This window comes from Coturnix japonica, chromosome 2 (assembly GCF_054131305.1).
Source record: "Coturnix japonica strain WE chromosome 2, WE-NBRP24, whole genome shotgun sequence".
NCBI classification, from domain to species: domain Eukaryota; kingdom Metazoa; phylum Chordata; class Aves; order Galliformes; family Phasianidae; genus Coturnix; species Coturnix japonica.
In genome coordinates, this window is record NC_140664.1 from 69,083,513 (window position 1) to 69,109,019 (window position 25,507).

Below are 25,507 nucleotides of genomic sequence, written 5' to 3' on the forward strand. Positions count from 1 at the left end.
AATCATAGAATGGACCACAGTGATCATTCAGTTTCAACCCCCTGCTACATGCAGGGTTGCCAACCACCAGACCAGGCTACCCAGAGCCACATCCAGCCTGGCCTTGAATGCCTCCAGGGATGGGGCATCCACAGCCTCCTTGGGCAACCTGTTCCAGTGCATCACCACCCTCTGAATGAAAAACTTCCTCCTAAAATCTAACCTAAATCTCCACTGTCTCGGCTTAAAACCATTCCCCTTTGTTCTACTTCTATCCACCCTCATAAACAAATGTTTCCCCTCCTGTTTTTATGCTCCTTTCAAGTATTGGAAGGTCACAATGACATCTCCCCAGAGCCTTCTGAGGCTCTAAAAGAATCTCTAAACTTCAGAGAAAAGGATAAAAGGTGGAAAAAGACAATGAAAAAAAAAAATATGTTTTTCAGAAGTTACTAAAATAAAAAGAAATGGCCCTTCATAGACTCTTACTTTGATCACATTAAAATGACTAAAGTCAAGGGACTTAAAAACAAGTTTTAATCACTTTTCACACCCATCAAAACGTACATGTATTTCAAGCCTGCTTTGTATTTGTGCTGAGTTCTTTTAGTCAAGGAAAAATAATTCTCATATTAATGACCTTTGAGGCATTTTCATTTGAAATTAGTTATTATCATTCCAATTAGAATTTCTGGCAAGTAGCTGAAATGCAATCTGTATTTACTGAATTTGATTAACTACATCAGGAGAGCTTGTGAGAGGAAGCCACCATATTCCACTTCCAGTTTGCTTCCTATTTTTGAAAGGAATAGCTACTGTCCTCAAGTAAATGAGAAAGAGATATTCCCTCTGTATGAGAAGGTTACATTTGTCACATGCTTACACAGCATGTACAAAAACCCAGCAGCCTCTCATGATTTGAACAGATTTCCTCTAGAAGTTTCACAGTAAATTTACCAATACTTTTTATAATTTTCCCTAATTTAAATAAGCTCATCTCTTCTGTCAGTTTCAAGCTCAACATTATTTCAAGGAAATACTGAACATCCTTTACATTAATTTTTATTAGCTCAGATGGTCCTTGAGAAAGAGAAATAATATTATATTTTTTTTATCTCTAAGTAAAAGTGCAAATGTTTTACAGCCTTCTCTCTAACCATGCAATCAACTTCAGAGATTTCACAGTTGCTTTGAAGACTGAAAAGAAAACAGTAAGAAATAAATTCTATCCACCAATTCTACACAAAAACCACCCTGGAACTGAGCTGCCAACAATGCCTCATCCTCATCCTGTTTCTCTACATAGCATTTCTTCCTACAGCTGTACCAATTTCTTTCTTCTTTTTCCTTTTTTATTTTTTTAAAAAAGAAGAAATGTTTTTCTAAGATAACAGCAACTGAAATAGAGCCTTAGTTTCACTATTTTTGCACTGGCAAACTGCACCCAACTATATAGTTGGAATAATACAAGTGTATAGTTGTAATTACAGAGTAAATAGCCATAGGGTATCTAAGAAAAGACTCAACAGTGCTGAGGCTTTCAGTCAAGACAGATGCACACCAGTGTTGAGGCTCCCCACAAAAACTGCACAAAGGAGCAATCTCCAGAAAGAGATGCTACCTTAGTTTTAGTCAGCCCTTAAATGGGATCTAGGAGAGGTGACATCAAGCTCCACCCCTTCTGGGAACACAGCTGAATTACCTTCACCTGTGCACCCACAGCTAACTCATCACTTGCCTCAGATGGTTAATCAGAGGTTCAGGCTGCAATAAACAGTTTCCCTTACACCAACCAAACATGGAGCTAACTGAAGTAACAAAAATGTTACTTCATTGTAAACTAAAAGAGGTAAACACAGAACAGGCAATGTCATTCCACCTACATTTCCATGACGGTACAAGAGAACATACACTGTATTATTTGATTCACTCCTAACATTGAAATCCTCTACTGTGACCACTGCAGTCTGTGTACTATCATATGATTATAGAATCAATAAATGGCTTAGTTTCAAAGTGGCCTTCAAAAAAAAAAAAAACAAAAAAAAAAAAAACACACCTCCTTATTTGCTCATAGATGCAATAAGGAAAAAAAAAATCAAGGCATATTATTTTTAAAAAGAAAACTGACTCCTCAAGTTCTAAAGAATCAGTTTTCTTCTACTACTGGGAGTATTTTCTCATCATTTAAGAAGAGCACACAATTAAGAAAAGTTCCTCAACTTGAGATAGGTGATTTCATTAGATACAGCATAGAAACTGAAGTCTAACCCATTATAAATAGTTTAAATGACTTCTGTTCAAAACTACTTGATTTTTAGTCCAAGTAAATAAATACGTTTTAAAAATTCTCCAGAAATATGTGGGGTTTTTTTGGCCCAATAATCCCATTTCATCATTTTTATCTCCAACACCAATCAATATGTAAAGGTTCCACCTCGATACATGCAAGAGCTGGAAACAGAGGACAGGCTTCATTTCAGTTTAAATGGGACTGCTTGCAAAGCGTATTATTCTTCTGGACAAGAGAAAGGAATGAGAGTTAGAGACACCTTACTGGATTATTTAAGCATTATCTACAAATTTGAGAAATATCGCATTACATAAATCCAGAAAGACACAACTAATGTTGAACGCCACTGGGTTCATGTGATAATGTGATCACTAGACCAGAACACACCAGTCAGAGAGCTTAGCACTACTACTGAAAATAAAGTCCAGATATGAACTCCTTTTAACATTTTTTTGGTTGCTTGGTTTGGTTTTGTTTCAGAAAAACATACACAAAAAAAAAAAACCAAAAAAAAAAACAGATTCAACAACTGTAAATCTCCATTAGGTACACATTTCAAGGTGCAGTCTGATACCACATTAGATTCAAAAGGACTGTCATCAACAGATTACGCTTAATTCAACTCAACAGAAATCATTATTATTTACTGAACAAGAAAAGCACTCAATCTGCTACATATGCAATGTTCAACTCCCACCTGATTCTGTGATCAGGATCTGATTCATTGGACACACTTAGCATTCTTGCACATTGGTAAGTGTAAGGGATACTGTGTGGACAGGCAGGGCTCTAGCTTTTTCTCATTTTCTCCCTTCAGCACTGCGTCAATGACCCAGCACGCAGAGATTTCTACACAGCTCCCAAGCACTGACAGCTTCCCAGGATCCCTCTCCTTCCCGTGCTCACTCCAAAGGGGAAAGGGCATGTTGCAGCTGAGCCATCCATCACTCTCCCTAATGAGGTCTGTGAGGACACCTCCTTCTTTCAGACAGCCCTGCAGCACAGACACAGCCTGGTGAATGCCACTTACACTCCGTGCTAAGAGTGGTGGCGAAAGGGCCATGTGCCTGTGGCTTGCTTGTAACATTTCAGCACCATCAGAAAAATTAGAAAGGCAAGCTCTGGTAAGCACTTCTTCCAAATCCACCCAAAACAAGGTATTTTTCTAACCATATTAAAAATATATATATATATATATATATATATATATATATATATATATATATATATATCTGCTTTAACACTAGCCTTGCTAACTTCTACCCATTTATATTCAAGGCTACTGGCTTCAAAGTAGTGAATAGAAAATGTAGAAACTAAATACCCATGTGAATGGCTCCTGATGCTCATTTCTTTATGAACAGAGCTCACTCTGAATGAGCTGCACATATACCTGCAGAGCAGGTGCCAGAGGATGATGCCTGTGGGGGCATTGTAACAGCACACACTCCACGTAAAGGGTGTCCACAGAGGACAAAGGATTTGCCATCAATAACCAGACTTACAGAAGAGAAATGCCAGGAATATTATCTATCACTTATGGAAAACAAACTCAGAGGTAAGTTCTTGCCAGATTCAGTGCATTTCCCTGCAAAACAAACAATACCCATTGAGCATCACTGGCATGGACAGCATATTACACCCTGACCACTGCTGCATCCTTTAAGATGGTTTGTGCAGTGAACGCTGACCCCTGAATCCCCTGTGGGAGGTCAGCACTACTGGTAATGCTCAACCAAAGCTCACTAATTCTCATTTTCTTTCCCAGTTCTTTTTACAGTTCTTTTTACAGTTGCTTCCCACAGCCTACTTAATTCATCCATTTTGCCCAGGTGCTTTTTCCCCTCCTGCTGTTTTAGGATTTACAGAGGTGACACCTATTCTCTTAAACTGATATACACGCCTCCACAAAAAGTCTTAAAGAAAAACAGAACTATCACCTATATAATTTCTAGGAACAAAAAATTCCAAATTTTTACTAACACTAATTTAAATGATTCTTGTCTACTTGCTCACAGCTCATTTTTGCCCCTTTATATCCAAAATGGGCTCTTTGATATGATTTGCCTTTTCTTTCTGTGATACGTAAGAATTAATGGCTTCCTCAGCAACCCCATTCTTCTGGGACCAGTTTAGAATCATTCAGGTTCTTAACTTTTTGATCCTAACTGAATTTCACATCCTTTTTCAAAGCTTAACATTAAGGAATCATAATTCAAATTATGATATATAATTCAACCCAAAACCCTGTTTAAAACTGAGAAACTTACACTGGTAATACAAGATGAGAATACACTGTCTGACTGCACTCTGTGTAATTCCCTGAAGCTGTGACTGAAGCTTGTATTTAATCAAACTAGATGCACAATTCCTAGCTTCACAGAAAAATGGAATGGAATGCAACTTGACTTAATTATTTATTTTAATCAAGAACTGTAGAAAAACATTTGTAACACATCACAAATCCAATTAATGTCTGCGCCCTTCTTTCTCTGCCAGAGTTTTATCTAGACATTGCAGTACCAGCCTCCATCTTACTGTGTTGTATCTTCCATTCAGTTAACATGGAACAAATATATATATATATATATATATATATATATATATATATATATATATATATATACACACACGTATTTTATTTTCCATCGTATCTTGCATAGTTTGAAGCCCTTTCCAAATGTACCTGAAGCACTTGGTTGGGTTTTTCTCCCTGTCTTCCCATAAAAACATATAGCCTACTTTAAAAGCTTAGTCCCTTGATTAGGATGATATGAGTTGTTTTTGCTTTTTCCTGTGAAGATATCAGAAACCAAGCACAATTGATATCCAACAGTCTGGAAATAACAAATGCATGTCAGACAGTCATGATGAAATAATAAACAGAAAAACTTTCATCAACTTCTCCATTCCATCAGCACCTCTCAGTAAGCAGTATACCACATTCTCTTTATTACACTGCATGCAGGAATAGGAAACCTCTGCTGTTCTTGAGGCTTACAGGAGGACAGACTGCCCTACTCTGTTGACTCTCATGCTGATTGCCTGACCCCTGGGGAATGAGCCACCAGCTCTGCTTCAGTCTTCACTGTCAGCCAGGGCAGCTCTGCAAGGGCAAATGCTTTTTGTCTTTATTCTGATGAATATTTCCTTAATTTTTAAGAAAAGTTTACAGTATCTTCAGAGACTCCAGCATTTAAACTGTAGGTAAAATTCAATAAAAGACAATAAGAGTGTATATGTAGAGTAGGAGGACAGCAGGGAATACTCATTATTCCCTTTGCTTACACAGCTACTAGCCCCATCAGGAGGAACAAAGTTCTGGGACAACAGCTTATTATATTAGAATAGGCTAGTCCTATTCTCTGTAGCAGCCTGAAAGTAAAGCAAAAAAGGAATCAGAACATTATAAATTACTACAAAGTGAATTCAGAATACAAAAAAAATAAAGGCTATATTAATACACAAATCTAATTTCTGCTCTCAGTGGTACACAATAGAACAAGAAAAAGAAGACTGAAGGATGAAATAATAGAAGGTATCAGATGGTTCCCACGTGTGGCACCTCACCCACTATAAAGAGATCACAGAGGAGAGTCAACATAGTAAGGTCCTTGCAGGACATAGTGGACTCTACTGTGACAGCTATGGACAAGCACTGGGAGTGCTCTGCTCACAGCAGTTTCAAAGCAAACAGCAGTAGATTTCCTCACACAAGGTCAGTTGTTGAATTTGGTGCTTCCACACACAGTTGATAATAAGGCTTCCCCTGGGGTAGCAAAGCAATGAGACTTAAAATCCACAGAGATTATTAATTATGAAGACACTTCATGCTTACAGGTCCAAGGCTCACAAGCCATAAATCACTGAAAGCTGAGAAGATCATGGGAACGCAACGATACAAACTCAAACTACACTTGAGCTCTTCCTGAAGTACCCACAGAAGCTCAGTAAAATCTTGGGCACAATAGCATTTAATCAAACCACTTATATTCCCTACCACGAAGATCCTGTGCTACCAATGACATTGTCATTGTCTTTACACATACTGTAAGCACTCAAATGTCCCATATCAAACATAACCTAGTACATTTGTCACTATCTTTTCCCCCACAAATGACAAAACATTGACCAAGTGGAACTATTTCTGCCTCTGATTTGCTCCCCCTCCTTACCAACAAATTAAGTCCTTCCTTTTTCAGGCAAGCAAAATGTCATTTTCACATTCATACTTTCAGACCAGCCTTAGATGCAAATAACCACTTTAAGATCATTGTGGAGTAGGTAAGGCAATGCAGATGTTAATTGAAACTCTCTCTCAAGGAAAAGATAGGGAGAACTGATAGCTTGCTGATATCTCACTGCCACGCATTTCAGAAATGACAGAAGAAAAAGGATCCAACTACATAAGCAAAGACCAGGTAGTACTGAAAAGAAAATAAGCGCTTTCATCACACAACAATGGGATCAGATCAAGGATGCCCATTTCCTATATAGATAGGTGCCACTGACCCAGTTCTCAATAAAATGCAAATTGAATTAGTCACAAAACAGGTTGTGTCAGTTTAACTATTTCCTATCACTGTCTACCCCTATCATGGTAATTCTTCACTCCTGCTGGGCACAAAGTCCTACCACAAAGAGATCTGTGGTATTTGTGGTAAGATATGCCAAAGCTTTCCATTCACCTTCTCCTCTTTTCAAAATGAGTAAACTTGCTCTCAAAATTACTAAATAGCTCAAGATAGGTATCTTACATCCAGAGCTGGACTAGACAACCTTGAGAGACTCATCAAGTCAGTTGTAGTATCACAACACTCACTGGTGGTGTTGCCAGATGCTGAAAAGAGCTTACAATAGGGTTACCTGGGATTATCTCATCAGAGTCCTTAAGAGAATGAGATACACCAACCATCTCTCATTTGGATTAAACCACTGTGAAAGCACCTATCCTTCAAACTCCATTCCAAAAAAATCATACTCCAGGACAAAATAAGGGCATCTCCATCTACTGGCCCCTTTTCCACAGGAGCCAGTTTGAATTTAAAGGAGCCCTGCAAAACTATGTAATATGCAGATCATACACTAATTCCCCAACCCTCAAAGGTCAATACCCATATAATAAGAAGTCAGTGAAACCCTTGGGCACTTGCCCAGACATACGAATTTACTGGACCAAGTTCTCAACATTAGGATTAATTAAATGCACGTGAGTCAGGATTTGCTTATTCTCTGCAGTTCCTATTGGTAGTCTCCAGTATTAAAACACCCAGGAATGCTAATCCCCAAGGATTACAGGAGAACAGTTAAACTCAGACTCAGTCATCCACAAATCAGTAATGACTTGAGAAAAGACATTCCCTTGACTTGGGCACTGACATTCCCTAAACCCTCAAAAAACAAATCAAAAAACAAACAACAGCAAAAAAAAAAAAAAAAAAAAAAAAAAAAAAAAAAAAAAAAAACACAAAGAGGAAAAGTGAATGTATTGTGAATATTGCTTTCCAAATGCCTGGCATGGTGAGGGTTTTTCTGGCTTTTGTTCACAGGAGTTTTTTTTTTGTTTTTAAATCAGATGAGAAACCAGCACACAATTACTTTAATTGTCTTTGACAGAGTCAGGGTTAGAAAAAGGGAAAGAGAAAGGCTTAGTAAAGCAACAGAAGACTGCTTTTTTTTGTAATAAGACACACAGCATAAACTGATTGCAAACAAAATGCAGTAAGCCAGACAGGTATTTTCCTGTCTTCTACATCAACATTCAACACTGATTCTTGCTTGTCAAAGAACCAAGAGTAGAGCTGTGCTTGCAGCTCATATACTGAAACAACTTTCCATGTCTGACTACAACACTGACACCACTTCTCCAATACATTCAATGTACTTAATCTTTATTAAAACATACCCATACTAGCCCTAAGCATCCAAACATCCCAAATATAGAAACTACTACAACTTCCTGAGCCAACCTTATGATACAAGCTTCTAAGGACCTTTCTGATATGTGATGCAAGTATAATGAACCAAGAATGGAACAGAACTGACAATTCTTAGCACAAAAAAAGTAGAGCAATTATGAAAATTAATTAATTAAAATTATCTCTTAAGTATTCAAATGTCCCCAAATCCATTCTAGAATATGTCAGCTCTCCCATATGATCAATGTTAGAGGCAAGAAAACAAATGTATGTATATTCTTACAAGCTTTTGAAAATCAAAACTGTCAGTATCCTTGTAGCTTTACTTGTTCTTGCAGCAAATAACCTGCACTCTTGGGTTTTACTTAAAAATGGTCCACACTCAATATATTAAAAGGTTGGCTATCAAAAGAAGCCTTTGGATGTGAAATTTTGTTGCATTCGAAATTAAATCCTCATTCTTTCTCACCCACAACCTTTTCTTATCTTCACCCCATCAAACAAGACAAAAGAGACAACACAAAGGTTTGCATAGTACATGGCAAAAAATCTACTTGCAAATGGAAGGAACACAGGCAGTTGACAGAAAACCGCACAAAGATAAGCACAAGTGAAACAAATTCTCAGAGCTCATCAACTAAGGATCCCTGCAGGAAATGTGAATAAAAGGTCAAAGATAAATATGCCTGCTTCCTTTAACACCCACCCAAAAGCATGCATGCACTCATACATGCATACGCATACAGATGCTCTCCCTTTTACTTGGATCTCTAGTTCCCTCATTCCATTTAGATGTATGCCTTAGGATCCATTGCTTAGAAGGGTTTAATGTTATCTAAGCCTTCCTCAGAAACCCACCCTCTCAACTCCAGCTAACAGAATTGTTGTATTCACCCTGTATATTGGCACATAAAATTTCTTTAAGATTTAAAGTGCGTAATAAATATGAAAAACTCCTCAAAACTGCTTTGAAGTACAACATTAACCAAATCAAGACAAATATCCTCAAACTTCACCAGTTACTAAGCAAACAAAAAGAACTATAAAGATATTACCAACAAAGAAAAAAAAGGATAAAGAAAAAAAGCATTTTCTCTTAACATTTGTATTTAATCACAAAACATTATATAATTTAGGAACAGAAGAATCACAAATGTTTCACTTTATTCTTCAGTAACTTCATTGGTCCACTACTTCCAAGCATACCAAAGAGCGTCATTAACTAGCCAAGGACTACATTAAATTTATTCACAAATAGCAAAGACTCTGTCTTCTGGTGGCATATTTTGCCTACATGGATCTGCCAAATAGCAGCAGTACAGCTGTACGCAGATCCTAATGTCCTGAGAACACTGGAGGCTCCATAATTTACCAGAGACACTTATCTGGCAGTGAGAATGTGAATCTGATAGGCTGCATTACTCAGACCGATCCCAGTGACCACCTCTAGCTTAGGCTTTCCTACTCCAGCTGTGAATTAGAGACACATACCAGATCACATCATTCCTCATAGACATTGAGACCAGCACTTGCATCCTCCTAATTTGACTGAAAAAATAAATGGAAACCTTAATGTTCCTCAGACATGCTCTATTAATGAAGGCCATAAAGCAAGTAGGAAAAGATGTCAGTGATACTGGACTCATGGCTCTGTTCTAATGCACTATACTGAGTGCTTCAATAGATGCACACAATTTTAAAAAAAAATAACAATCACATATTAAATACAATCTATATTCACATGAATTTGCATATGGATTTCTAGTTAAAATTATTATTAACAAGCACAATAAGATTACCAGCAAGTGCATTACGACTCTATGAGCATCAAATATGCATCCTAGGCTGCCTTTTTCTCCTGCTTATCTTTCCTGTTTGGAATGTTAAACTCCTGTGCTATGTAAATGAAAATATTTAATCATGCAAAGCAAAGGGGAAAGGTTTATATTATTATAACAGAGTTAAAATTCTTTCTGCTTTAAGCTTAAATATAGAGAAGATTGCTGAGCATCTGTTAAGCATTTCAAAGTATTAAACTGCTGCTTTGTAAATTTTAAGAACTACACGTGAACAATTTGAAGCCTTTTGATGTTAATAAAATTACAGTAATGCATTCAGTTTTCATGGTCAAAATTAAAAGAAATCCGAAAGCTTAATGCAAATTCAAGGTGAGAAGCAAATGCAGAAAGAAGTTGCTTGCTTGCTGCAGTTTTTCAACTCTCATGGTAACCAAAAGAGTCTCGCTAGGATTTTATAATTGCAAATGAACAAAAGGCTAAGTAAGTGAAAGACAAAAACTTATCAGGAAAGCAGGACCTCAGAAGCAACCTGCTCATAGAAAGAGATCTCCTTCCTACCAAAGTTACCTACCAAAGGTACTGCCTTGCTCCAGAACCACCCCAGCGCTTAGCAGCAAAGCAGATTTAGGCATTTGAAGGTTGATACTTCTGGTGTGAAGCCCTTCTCTCTTGTCAGTGCCTCCCTAAGCAGTTCAAGTCCAGTTCCACTGACCTAAGATCTTTGAGGCTTCCCCAGGCACAGAAAGCAATATCAACTTCAAACTCTTATTCAACATTATGAATATATAATGAAAGGCTGCAAATGTATTTTGGAAAAAGGGCTATGGAGTCACTCAATACTGTGTCCAGTTTTGGGCCCCTTGCTACAGGAAAGACACTGAGGCCCTGAAACATGTTCAAAGGAGGGCAACAAAGCTGGTGAGGGGTCTGGAGCACAGGCCATATGAGGAGAGGCTGAAGGAGCTGGGAATGTTCAGCCTAGAGAAGAGGAGGCTCAGGGGAGACTTCATTGCTCTCTATAACTTCCTGAAGAGCAGTTGTAGTGAGCTGGGGGTCGGCCTCTTCTCTCATATCATTAGTGATAGGACAAGAGGGAATGATTTCAAGCTATGGCAGGGGAGATTCAGGTTGGACATTAGGAAATACTACTTCTCGGAAAGGGTGGTCAGGCACTGGAATAGGCTGCCCAGGGTGGTGATGGAGTCAGCAACCCTGGCGATGTTCAAGGAACAACTGGATGTTGTGTTGAGGGACATGGTTTAGTGGGAGCTATTGGTAATAGGTGAACAGTTGGACTGGACGATCTTTTAGGTCTCTTCCAACCTTGGTGACTCTGATTCTGTGAATAATCACAATGAATATTTCCATTACTTCATACGTACTTTCTTTAGGATAGATTTGTTGAAGGTTAGGCCAGTGTTATGGTGCAGATGTAACTCTAGTCTGAGCCAGAATTCCTATCAGGTTTCTATCCTGGCACAGCCTACACCATACAGCGTGCTATATGTTCTAAAGGCTCCACCTGCCTTGCTTCTCCCCCATCCCCCAAGAAAAACCTCACACCACTGAAGGCATTAAAATGCATTAAGCTAGGTGACTGCAAAATGTCACAAGTTCTCACCAACTCCACAGTTTAAGTGTGGGTTTTAATAGAAGCAATATTTCTTCATCACCAGCCAGTGCAAGATTTGTTACCTATACAGTGACTCAACAATGACATTTTTTATGAGTGATATGCTAAACTAATTAACATTAACCTCGCAGAAGAATCTGGCATAAATTAGGGCCTGTTTCAGTTAAAGATACAAAGGCTTCTATACTGATAGTTTTTCCTAAAATGAAAGACTGTGATCCTTGAAGTATGAGATTTAGTTTTAAAATTAACTAATCTCAATATTTTATGCTGATTTTTTTTTTGGAACATATTCTCAACATAGAATAGGGCACATGCATCTAGTTTAATAATTATCAATCCAAGAGCGAGAGAACTAAGAACACAAGCCACACAAAATGTGTAAGAAAAAATAAACATGCTGTTATGCTTAATGAATTATTTGCTCCCCTCTCTATTTGGAAAACATGAAAACTAAAGATATTAATGTCTATAGATTTCACCAGCTCCACTACACAGATAGCATAGTGTAGACTCAAGCGTAGATATCAAAGCAGTATTTTTCAGGGCCTTAATTTTTCCATCTTAAAACAGACAGATAAGAGGAAGACCAAGTCAAAAATAACTGAAAATACATATTGCAACACTAATTGTCCAATGAATATGCCAACCTTCCAATGAGTGCACACTGGTCCTCTTCACAGAGAAACCAGATTCACTAACTCCACAATACCATACGTGTTTCTGACAAGGGGTTGTTATGCCACATGCAACCCATGTCTCTCCCTAAAGCTTCCCTTTTTTATGTGGAGGACATTGATCTTACCTGAGCAGAACTGGAAGTACTCTGTTACACTTTCTATAATTTGCACTGATTGCAATCTATAACAAATTATTGTCAAGATGTTAATCCAGGCATTGACCTGAAATAATAGTGTCTAACTTCACAGTTCTCCTCAGCCTGGAAATGTTTAGAGTTTAAGAAAAGGAGTAAAAACACAGCAGAGTACCACCATTTCAAAAACAACAAACAAAATCCACACACAACTTAAAATGCACAGCACTGGGCAGCAGTCTTAAGCATAGAGGTTTGCAAAAGTATCCTTACTCTTTTTTTTCTGCCCTACAATTTCTCAGACCTGTCATCTTACCTCACTGTCTTTTGCAGCTGAATTCAAGGCAAAAAAAACTATTTCAAGTGCAACATGTAATCCAAGGTCAAAGCAGTAGTTTGATTTTTATTTTTTTTTTTTTTTTTTCCATATCGGAAAAAGGACAGAAATTAATCTATGAACAGTTCTGGTCTTCCATTGAGAAAACCCTTCCACCTGTCTCAAACACAGTCACTAATATGTCTGCAATGCATCAAGACCACAGTGAGCACACACCACATTGTTGGCAATCAGAATTATTTTTACTGAAGATGCTAAAATATTTTTAAAAGCACAAAAACCAACATACTAGTTTCTCCAGCTACTTCAAATTCTACATTCTGTTTGATTTGAAGCAATTCTATCAAGCCAACATATGTATATACACTTATACACACAGGCACATAAAAATTAACCCCCTCAACTGCCAGTTAAAAATAAATAAATAGCCTGTTTCAACATTTGTAGTAGTTCTGCTTCAGATACACCCCATTGCTTTTCAGCAATATCTTCTGAAAGAAAGGGAGAAGGGGAGGAGTTAGCAGCCTGCCTGAGACTGAGATAAAGCATTTTACAACTAATTACAGTAGTATTCTCTCAGTATAGCCCTGATCACTACTAATTCAATAGTCGCTTTTCCATTATGTTTCTGACCGATAAGGATTTGCACACAGGATGTATTCTAAGAAACAAATTGGTAAACTGGAACAGGTTGTGTATTTCAAGTAGCTAAAAACTCAAATGAAAAAGGAACACAGCAAAGAAAAACATTAACACAAACAACAGAAGTGGAGGCTGGGAATGCATGAAACATTGCTTCAAACAGAAGGGAAGAAAAATAATCATGTTTCCTTTATGAAGATGCTTCGAGCATCATTCCTTTGGTTTTGGGCTGTAAGTATGGGGAGCGCACACACATACAGATTCACACGGGTAATTCTAAGATACTACACTAAAATGCATTTAAACTCATACTCAACACTTTTCTTATATAAGACACATAGATTGAGATGGAGTCTACGTAATCTTGCATCCAGATGCACTGTGTAGTCCAAAACTGACATTAAGCAAATTGTCCAAGTCTTCAGGGAGAAGGAGTGACTTTATGCTTTTGTTGTCTTCAAAACTCCCTTTTCAGTCCTATTACCAAGTGTAGAATGAACCACTGTCATGAGCACAAGTCAGCCTTCTACCTCCACTGCCTGAGCACTGGAAATCCTGCAGGAGCAAGACCTTAATCTCTTTCCAGCTAATGCCAGTAGCTGCTGTCTAGAGAGTAACTGAGTGACAATATAGATTTTTTACAGACTAATTTGTTTTTGCAAGCTGTATTCTTGTTTATGCTTTAGAAGCAATAATCACTCAACTTTTCTCTCAATTTAAACATGGTTTTTCACAGTGCATTCAAATCATGGAATAAATTAGGCTGGAAGTGTTCATGCATCAAAGTCTTCTGGAGATCTAGGGCACAGATTTTAACCCTACACAACAGAGAAGCTTTGAAATGATAAAGCCACATAATACATATATTAAGATGCTACGAAAACAGTGTTCACAAATCCTGAAGCTGAAAGATATCTGCATGATAAAGAAAAAAACAGTTGATTTTAGTAATGTTTTCCAATATTCCTTTTTCAACTGTAGCAATTAAATAAATTTTAAAATAAAAAAGCAATGCAGTGAACACAGACAGTTGTGAACAAGAACCACCAGCTCCACTGTCTGTTTTTCACTAAGAATCAATTCTTAAACACACTCCACAAGTTTGAATAAACAGAATTGCAGCCTAATTTGCCTACAAGACAAAACTTTGTGAACATGGCAAACTCAAATCTCAGACAAGGAAAGCACATCCTCATCTCACAAGTTCTCATCATTACCAACACTGTTTCTTTGTCGTTTCTAACGTTTCTTTGCCATCTTTGCCGTTTCTAACTGTTGCAGCCTGAAGATGTCAAACAGCAGCAACTGCAGAAAGCACAGCCAATCCCATGCTCCCATCCCACCAGGGTACCCAAGGAGCTATATCAGCTCAGGTCACCCTCATCACCAACACAAGTGCAGTCACAAATATGCAAGCTCAGCTGAGACACACAGCACTTAACAGATCACACCCAGCAGTGCCATTATATAGCTAAATTGATTCTGGACCTAGTGTAGTGCACAGACTGATGTTGTGCTATGCACAGCAAGAGTAGAAGTTTGCACATACCTCAGTGCTCACTGCATAGTATAGATATCTTCTTTTGTTATTTCAGAGTATGCACAGATGTATAGTTGGAATATTACAAGAACAGTTGTAAATAGATAGCCAGAGAGTATCTAAGGAAAACACTCACCAACTCTGAGGCCTTCAGTCAAGACGGATAATGCTGAGGCTTGCCAACAGAACTCCACAAAAAAGCAATCTCCAGAAAGAGATGCTTACTTTAGTGGTGGTCAGGCCTTAAAATGGGATCTAGGAGAGGTGGAGTCAAGCCCCACACCTTCTGAGAGCACAGCTGAATTACCTTCACCTGTGCTTCTGCACCTGATTAATCACTTGCCTCAGATGGTTAATCCGAGGCTCAGGCTGTGATCAACAGTTTCCCTTACAACAGAGTAATACAGAAATACCAACTGAAAGCCAGCCTGCAACTTCTGAAAGATATCTAAAAAAGCAGCTACACAAAATCTCAGCTCCAAGATAATCTCTAAATTGCATATGCAATCCCCAAACCACTTACCTTAATGAATCCTTGCCTTAAGCAATATTGCAAAACCAGGCAGCAGAGGCTAACTCATATCCTCCAATGAAGACAAGAGTTGTTTTTGAAAGAAATTTTACTCAAGACATGCAGTGCTAAAGTTAACTTCAATTCACCATGCAGCATTAAGCAGAAACAATTTTATCATTTACCATGAAGAAGCCAATACTGCTGATCTCTGAAATATTTATAACCTGTGTTACAGACGTTTAAGGATTTCACTACATTTTCACATTAGAAATACTCAGATGGCACAAGCCTTCAGGCACATAAATTATGACAATTTCCACAATATCCACTTCTCTCCTCTCTACCACATCAATCACCAGATACCAGCCCTTGTATTCAAGATTCTTCACCACTTCCTTTCCTCATTTAACATTGCTAGCTCATAATTAAATCAAGCCACATATTTATCCACACAGAATAACTATTCATAATGTCCATTTGCTGCATTTTATGACTACTGTGTGCCTTCACCACTACACCACCACCCCATCCACCTGCCATACCTGTAAGGTTTCCCACAAAAATGGGTGGGTCTACTTCACTGAAGAAGCAATGGAAGGGGCTTCCAGGTCAACACTACACTCATATTCACGTGCAGGACATAATGCAGCACTTTTCATGGACAAAATGCTTTAGGATTAATATTTAAGGGGATATATATATTTATATATATATATAAATACTGGAACACATAAATATATATATAAATGCAATATAATTCACAGGTTGGCAATACTGTACCTAAATGGAAGAATAGCTTATTTTACTATTTAAGTATTAATAAACTATATAGAAAATTTAATCATTTTGCTATTTTTTTGCAGGAACAAGCACATTTAGATTAGGTATGAGCATTTTCTTCATCCTTCTTCTTTGTACAGAATCAAACATGGTATTGTACAGTGTAAGATATTTGTATATATGAATATAGACTCTGCACTTGTAGCTATCTTATAACCTTCCATGGGGTGTACCATCCCTGTCCTCCTGCCAAGATCACATTTAATCTTGTGTTAAAAATATTCCTAATTCTCCTACCTTACCAATCTCCCAATCTCCCTCTACCTAACCCAGCCATGTCTATGCATTTTAATCATAAAAAGGTCAAGGTATATCAAGCGCAATAGCACACTATCTCAGACTTTGAAAACAGTTTGTGACTAGTTTCATGTTACGACAATGCAAGCAAAAAAAAAAAAAAAAAAAAAAGGAATCATAATAGAATCTGCTGGTGAGTCAGAAAGCTTCCTGCTACACAAAAACAGAATCGAGAGAAAGGAAACTGTATTCCATAAAACATATATATCTATTTTGACACAGGTAATAGCACTTTACACGAAGTACCTCAGAAGGTGTGGAAGCTTCCTGTTCATTATAAGTTTGCATGCAGCATTTCTGAACCATAACTATAACAGATTTCAAGCAGCAACTCCCCATCTAGCCTTGGTGAACAGTCCTTTCTCTCTTCTGGAATTTGCTCACACAAAGGAAAAACAAACCTACTCCAATATTGATTTTGGTTTTCTTGTACCTCAAGTTATTCCATAAAGTGAAAATCAAGTGAAAGCAGAGAAAGAAGAAAATACTGAGCTCAACGATACAGCTCATGAGATTCCATCAGTGCTGGGCTAAATAAAGGAAAAAACAAGGCTGACAAAAAAAAGAAAACAAACCCCACAGTGTTACCAATACCATTATCTTTGGAGCCAAAGCTACTAACTCAGCTGCATCCCTGGGATCTGTGAGACTGTTCCCAGCATCTGCACAATGAGAGGTCACATTCCCTCGCTCTCAACTTGCCTTCACCTTGAAGACTGCTTCCCCTTGTCCATCTTCTCCCAGTCACACATTACTCCTCAGAACATTCCTCTTTTCAGGGAGAAACAACCAAATTCCTGAAATCTGCTTTCCAAACTGTATTCCACATGCCAAGGAGGACTCTCTGGCAGACTTGGTGGAAAAGGAAACTCCTACACCCTGCACTGCCAGGACCTGGCCTTTCCTGTGGAGATGAGAAAGGCAGAGACTCAGGAAACCATTCACATCTCTGTTTCATCACAGAAACTGCACGTCTATTGCTTCTGGGAAGTTTTACCTCACCTGGGAATTCTGGAACTCACACTTCAACTGAAAGGAAAGAACAATCAAAACTTGAGTCCCTCCAGCACTTTCCTTTCTATTTTCCTACAGATTCTTCTTGAAGAAGATATTCTACACATCTCCACCATCATCTACCTAAAAATACAGATGTCACTGAGCCTGCTTTCTTCTCCTCTGCCCACTCCTCACAGCTCCAGCATTGCAGCTCACCCACCCATGACACACTGCAGGAACACTTCTTGCAGCATATTAAATCTCTTCTCTGTGGATGCTTGGTTGGCCTCAGACATTCCCAGAATCCCCCCCTTGTGCAGAGCAAGGCATTTTCACACACAACAAAGTACACAGACTTCCTAAACTGAGCACATAGCCAAAAGGAGGAACTGTGTCTCTGAAAGTCTGAGTTTGGTTTACTTTGGTAAGTGAAAGTTCTGCTAGCAGCGTGATTACCTCAGGGATAAATAGGACATCAGAGCTCAGCCTTAAGCCCAGGATGCTTGCAAAGACTTCCTTCTTGGACAGCCACAAGCAAAGCAAGCAGTGGACCAACTGCAACCACAAACCACCAGAACAAACCAGTGTGTAAAGAGGACTTCACACCCTTCTACAGAGCTAGTGTTACAACTCACTTAAGACCTGAAGATCTCCTCACAGGAATCAGATCCTCACAGCCAGCTTCCTCTGGAGATGGTGAGGTTGATTCCTACACATTTTAGGACAGGTTCTCCCCATCGCCCCTCCTAGAGTAATCCTCCTTCCCCACAGCACTAATCCTGCATACCTTACCAAGGCAAGCCCAATGGTGTCACAACCCTTTTGCTGCAACCACTCCAGGAGAAAGGGTCTGGGTCCCTTCTGCTGTGTCCTGCCTGGAGTCACCAGAAGTACAAAGGCCACTCCAAAAGTATTGCCTCTTATTTCATTATGTTGATCTACGATGGCAGAGGAGAATGGTGGTATGGCAGTAGTGGTTGAACCCTGCTGCCAAAATGTTGTTATATTTTATTGCTGTGCAAGAGACAGCAGCAGTGGAGCAGTCTGACAAAATAGCATCAGACATGGAAGTCTGTATGAAGAAAAATGTGTCACTGAAGTCCTCCATGTGGAAAAAATGGCTGCAACTGACATTCACATTCAATGTTTGCTGAACATTGATAGAGACCAAGCAGTGGATGCAATCACAGTAAGGTGATGGGTGGTGCATTTCAGCAGTTTAGATATTTGTTTTATTGGAAGTAGCTCAAAGTAAGTTAAAGATAAACTTTATTCTTCCTCTTTATATCTTAACAGTTCTGTCACTTTAGTAATCATTGTCAGAAACACTAATGTATCTAATAATTTGCACAGCGTATCCTGAATCCTACAGCATTCAATCTATTTTGACTCTCAAGCCTAGATTAAAAAGTTGCCCCTATTTACACTATGTAAAAATTCAGGTTTCAGTGTTTATGAAAATAAATGGCTTTCACATTTACTGTTATGAAGAATAACAACCTTACAGATTAGCTTTCAGAAAGACATGAAAATGCCTAAGAAAAAACCGTCTGAGAAGAAAATCTGTACAGAAAAAAGACTGCAGTTTTGATTTCCTTTAAATATAAAAGTATAATGAGATGCCAGGTAGCAACTCCAAATACTCTTATTTGCTACAGTCCACTTCTTATTATTCTCTTCCCCTTTCCACAAACAGTGTGGGACATTCCTTTCCTCAGACTCCAAATTAAAGACTATCATGCCACTAACTTAAGTCATACAAAGTTCAAAAGTAGTACTGATGCAGAACAATATTAAGAATAAACATTTAAATGTATGTAAATTGCATTTAGTAAGCAACAGAAATCCTGTCCTCAACAGTCAAGAAAATTAAGATTTGGTCTTTATTTAACAAGTCAGAACCAGGAAACGAGTACTGCATTTATTGCCTTTTGTATCTCTGTTTACAACTGGAAAGGATAACAAGTGATTATTTGTTCAGATTCCTATTCTGCTCCAAAGTAGGCCAGCCAGCTCAGCACTTTTCTTAAGATTACAAATATTTGTCTGCCCTACATATGGGCTAGAGCTGAACCAATCCGATGGGCAGAAATATACAGCAAAAGCAATTTTCATATCATTCATTTTCAGCTGTAACTGAGAAGTACACAGAACAGGTGCAAACTGATCCATTTTTAAAGAGTTTTAGAATTTGTTTTGTGATTTCAGTAGCTCACCAAGGGGAGCAATAATTTCCTCATCACTGGATTAACACTTAATATCTAGGTTCTTAAATAATATGTTATTTGTGAACAACTGCCTGACAGCTTGTTGTCTCCACTAGTTTTCATATCTATTTTGTACACTGGTTATCTCACATAATCACGTCTGCGTCCAAGAGACCCTCACAGCACTAGGACATTCATGATGCAAACACAGTCCACAAAAAGCATTTAAATCATACTTTAAAAACATATGAAACAAAAGCATTCCTGGAAAATTTAAGCTAAAGATTTCTATTTGCTCTCTCACACAAACTGTCCATAAGGCACTTCATCACAATTTGGAAGAAGAGAGGTTAAATAATAGCATGTTGCAGTCTTTAGTTCAACTCAAAATAGTAACACGCCTTAAAACAAAGATGGCCATTTGGAAGATCACAGCTATGGAAAATGCTTTGCTTAAACTGTTTGTAACTTATTTTTAAAGGAAGTCAATTAGTCCAATTTTCTCTAGAGATGCTAAGCACTCCTTTGACTCAACAAAGTAATTACCTTAAAAATATTGGCCAACTCTAAAGACATAAATTTTGTCATATTCAGTTGTTCTTTCATCAATTCTTTCATTAGTAAGACATTTCTGTGTTATTACACTACTCAAAACTATTAGTAGACATCAACACTGGGGTAAAGACAGAAAAAAAGAAAAAGAAAAAGAAAAAAACAGGTTAAAAAGCAAGTTTACTTAAAATTTAGCCAATGTGCTTAGTATTTTGATATATGAGATGACGTTTTTGCAACAGTCAGAGGGAAGCATACCTTACGTTATCTGCAGAACCTCTGTGTCAGACAGCAATATAATCCAAATGGTTAGCAGCAGTATTTCCCACAATATCCTCATGTTTCTGCAAAAGCTTCTTCATCTTCTCCCAGTAGCCTATTAATTTACACATGTTTCTGAGCAGTGAAGACATCAGTTCTTCACACCATCACTGTGTGGTACAGTTTGATCCATGTCAGCCACCTCTTGAGGACACCCAAGTTGTATTCCACCAATGGAAGGATAACAAGTATGGCACCCAGCAAAGACTGATGTTTTGGTGAGCATCCTGTTCTCCAGACAGCCACGTTTTGACCTGTTTGAATAAGAAAGTGTTAGTTTGGAACTACAACTCTGCCACTCCACTTGGGAACTAACAGAAATGCAAAGTTACATTCTTCCGAATAATTTCAAACATGTATTTCCTCACTGTTTTAGATACTCAAAGCCTAGTGATAGCATCTCACTTCACAAATGCTGCCAGACTAGAGTGTAACAGACAATTTGAGATGGATGCTGTTGGGTTTGTACTTCCACGGCTTTAAGAAAAAGGCTTTAATATTTCTGCTGCAAGTAGTAACAATGAAGTTTACCAACCCTTTGAAAGGAAATGCATCAGGATGGCGGAGGGGAGACCTAATGATGCTGCCTGCAATGATCTTTCACTAAGCCCCAGCTCTGTGTCCCACGCAGGCAGTGGCACCATCATCACCTGGCTCTGGTAGCATAAGCACAACTACTGACACTCAACCCAGCAAGGAATAAGACAAAGTCACCAAAGAAATACCTGACTATGCTGCTACTCCTGCCGCGTCATTGCTTCCGGAGTATGAGCAGCACATTTGTGCTTAGGTTGGCAAGGAAGAGAGAAAAGTTGGAGTTCTCTGAGCAAGATGGAATAACTATACAAAAAACAGCACTGGGTCTGCCAAGAGGGAAGGGAAAGGGAGAGCAGAGAAAACAAGCTTCCACATCAAGGACAAGGGAGAGGAATAAGAGGAAGCTTTCAGTGTGAAGGAGGCATGTGCACAAAGAAAAAGAAAACAAGAGAAGCAGAGGGTGAATATGTGCGGATGCACAAGAACTTCTGTTAGAAGTTCTGTATAACTGAGTAACATGCATTTGGGGCATATCATGGAGGAATAATTTTGGAAGAAAGAAGGAGAATAAACTTTGTTATTTGCTTGACATGAGAGAAAACCTTCGCGTATCCATAGATGCAGTGAGATACATGCAAAATGAAAGACTCAGGAAGAAGATTTTCTTGGGGAATGCAAATATAAGCATAGAACTAGAAGAGTAGGTGGAAAAGACCAGGAGGACAATGTGTGACAACAGAGAGAGGGTGGAAAAGCAGAGAGGCCAGAAATTCTGGAGTGCTGTGAGAAGGGAGAAGGAAAATGGGAAAGAAGTAAAACAAAGTAAAACAAAACAGCACAAGAAGAGAGAGAACTGGGATGAAGAAAAGCAGTGGTTGTTAACATAGAAAAAATGGAAAGGGAAATAAGAAGGTACTAAATTAACTACAGAAAAAGAATGCAGAAAAACAAGAGAGTTTAGAAAAAATACAAAGAGCATAAGAGCAAGCTTTCAGAAGTTGCGACGCTTCATAGAGAAAGTGCAAACACCAGAAGGAGCAGAACAAAAACCCAAGGCAACCCAACTTTTTCAGATGGATGAAACAGCGCTGTGTAGGGGATGACAATCGAGGACGGGCCGGACCGACCCCTCTCTCTCTGTTCCCATTCTCTATCCTCCCTCCGGTCCCTCCCAACTAAGCGGTCCCCGCGCACCTTGCCGGGAGCTGCGGGGCAGGACGCTCAGCAATAGATCCTTGGCGCCCTGCGGGACCCCACCGCCTCGGTGCCCTCGGCCCGGCCCCGGCACCCCCTGTACTCCCAAGGTTCTCCTGTGTTCAGCTTTGTTCTGTTCCACCTCTTAAAAAGTGCACTCAGGCGCACGGAACTCTCAGAGCCCCCTCAAAAAGAAATCAATGAAGCCGCTGAAACAACTCACCGAGCGGGTACAGCGCTCAGAGGGGGCGAGACATCCCCCTACCCACCTCCCACCCCCCACACACACCTCCTCCCCCGGGTGTCGGCGCAGAAGTCCGGGTCTCTCCCCCAGCCTATACCTGCATGTGCTCCACGCAGTACAAAGGGCGGCCCCGGCCGCAGCCGTCCCCTTCGCGCACTCCGCAGCCAGAGCGCGGCCGGCGGGGGGGGGGGGCGAGGGAGCGCTCAGAGAACAATAAGCCCGAAGACAAATCGTACCTTCTGCTTTCTTTACACTGCTAACCCCAGTTTCCTCACGAGCCTACAGCCGGGCTGAGCTCTTTGAAGAGGCGGGAGAGACGGGAGAAAGTTGCCTCGATTTCTCCGGATAAAGTTGCCGAAGATGAGCTAATCCGGGAGAGATGCGGAGTTCACCCGAGTTTCTCCTTTTGTTCAAGTTGCCCGAGCAGACAAAGAGCCGCCGGCGGCGGCAGGTCCCCGCTCCCCACCCCCCCATTCCCGGCCGGGTCCCGCCGTGCCCTCTCCCCTCATCGCACCCCCCCCCAAGCTTTCCACCTCCATCGTCCCCCCACGGCCCTGGCGCAAAACTTTCCTCACATTGAACCTCCTGGAAGAAAAATAAATAAATAAAAGAAAAGAAAAAAAAAATTCAAGGCTGGTTGAGGGGTGGAAAGGGGGAGCAACATCTCTCAAATCGTTATTTCCGGTAGATGCACCTCTTTGTTTGGATTCCCCCGACTGTCAGTGAGGACAGCCTCTGGGTATCGCTTAGTCGAAGCGCGCAGAATGAGACGGGTAAACACGGGACGTAAAGGGAAATAACTTTGGGAGAAGAGAAAAAAGAAAAGAGAGAAGAAAAGAAAGAAAACCCCCGGAGTTGCGAAACGAACCCTTTTTACATGGACACGGGAAGTACATAAATAAACAACTGAAGGGGAATTTGGGAAGACTGTTGCATCTCCTCCCCCCTCCCCTTCGTGCATTTCCCGAGAAAGGAACGAAGGAGCCCCCCAAAGCCCCTTGCAGCGGCCGGCCCCTGGCATCCCTACCTGTTGCGTAAAGCGCGAAGCAGGGGCTGACAGCATCCGTCCCGAATAACCGAAGGATGAGGACCCGCGCCCCCTTACCTGCCCCCGTCTCCCCCACGGGTACACCGTCTTCAGCCCCCCTCCGGGCACTGCCCGGAACCCGCTGCCGCCCCCAGCCCTGCCCTGCCCGGCCCCAGCCCGGCGTGCGGCGGCCGTCGGGGCGCCGAAGTCCCGGCGAAAGTTTGGCGGGGCGGGGCGCGCTCGCAGCGAGACAAAAGAAGCGCGGAGCTGAGCGGCAACTCACCTTGGAAGGAGAAAAGAGACCGAGGGAGGCTGCATGGGGACCTTCTGCCTCCCTCCTCCTCCTCATCCCGTGGGCGCGGAGCCGCGCTACCGGGTGCGTGCCCATCTGCGCGGTCGGCTCAGCTCCGCCGCAGGTCCTCTCCCCGCTGAACAAAGGCGCGGGGCAGCGCCCCCCCTCCCGCCCCGTCGATGCCGAACTTTCTGTCCCCCCTACCCCCTCCTCTCTCCGGGACGGAGTAGCACGTCGAGGCCGGGGGTGCCGCCGCCTTTTGTCTGCACGCGGGAGCGTGTGTCCGTACGGGCGGGGTGCGCGCCGCCCCCGTCCCCCAGCACTGTCGCAGCGCGCTGACTGGGCTCTAAAGATACCCCATGCGCAACTCACACGGCTTTTTCTTTTTCTTTTCATTTCTTATTCCTTTTTTTCTTTTTTTCTTTTTTTTCTTTCTTTTTTTTTTTTTTTTTTTTTTTTTTTCTTCCCCCTTAAGAACTTGAGGAAGTGAGCTGGAATTGATACTTAGGAGCCGCACGCACCCACCGTGGTAGGACGAGCTTTGTTCAAAGTTAGAAAACAGAGGATGATGCCGAGATAGGTTTTTTTAGATGAGAGAAAAACAGGATGGGAAGGGCACGGTGAGGCAACATTATTTATCCTTTGGTGTCCTGTTGACACCTTCTGCAGCCCCTGATCACCTAAATCTCTTCCTTTTTCCTTCAGCTCCCTCCACGAGCAACTTAACAGTCCCTCTTCCAGCTCCCTCTTTCCACTTTCCCACGTTGGGCCTTTCATTCAAACCATTCCTTCCTACCCAACACAGTCAGCCTCAAAGCTTCATTCTCCCACATAATTCTCCTCCTGGGTCAAACTTCTATCTTTATGCCACAGAGAAGCATCTTAGTCCCTCTAGCCCACTGTCACTCCAGCTATGGTTCCCTTTGTCTCCCTTAAGGACCAGCTGTAGCCATTGCACTGCCCCAGCTATGCAATGGGTGCTCCTCTCCTTCTGTGCCCTGCTGCAATTCACTTTGCTATTACTTTTGGTCCTGAAAAGGGAGCGCCTAATGCAGGATAGTACTGGGCAGGTGACATGCCCTTATTAATTCTTCCCTACTATTCCTTTCACCTTATTTTCCTCTTCTGCATTGTGCCTGGACCAACTATTGCAACACTTTTGTAACTTCCTCCTGAGTTATTTTCTACAGACTGCTTCTCCTTTCTTTCACTTTCTGACTTCTTCCACCAATCCTAGATTTCTATTCTCTCCACCTGCACTGTCTCCAACCTTTTATTCTCTTTTTCCACCTCCTCACCTTTGGTGTTTTCAATCCTCCAGTATCGTGAGGGGAAGAGGAATGTTGCCTACGTTGTAGCCCTTTCATTACTTCCATCCTTATTGTCTCCATTTTTCCAACATGCTCACTTCCAGTAACATACATTGATCTCCAACCAACCTGTTGAAGACAAATTCAAGCCTCGTGTATATACTTTTTTCTTCTGTTTTTTTTTCTTTCAGATGGCCCAAAAACCAGTGGAAGGGCAAACT

The 25,507-nt window shown here is 40.5% G+C and overlaps 1 long non-coding RNA gene across 10 annotated transcripts in view; it reads right to left on the bottom strand.

The window, feature by feature from the left end:
- The window catches only part of LOC107309733 (uncharacterized), a 237,197-nt gene extending 212,894 nt beyond the window's left edge, over nt 1–24,303 (bottom strand). For 3 of the 10 annotated variants that reach the window (XR_004306136.2, XR_014943535.1, XR_014943534.1), the window contains exons 1-2: nt 23,968–24,303; nt 20,620–20,936 (exon numbers count right to left, since the gene is read on the bottom strand). This is a non-coding gene — a long non-coding RNA (uncharacterized LOC107309733). Of the gene's footprint in view, nt 1–20,619; nt 20,937–22,754; nt 22,844–22,893; nt 23,128–23,684; nt 23,849–23,967 lie in introns of those variants that run through there. The other 7 variants (XR_004306132.2, XR_014943533.1, XR_014943530.1 and 4 more) reach the window with 6 other exon arrangements.
- Between the last annotated feature and the right edge of the window lie 1,204 nt (nt 24,304–25,507).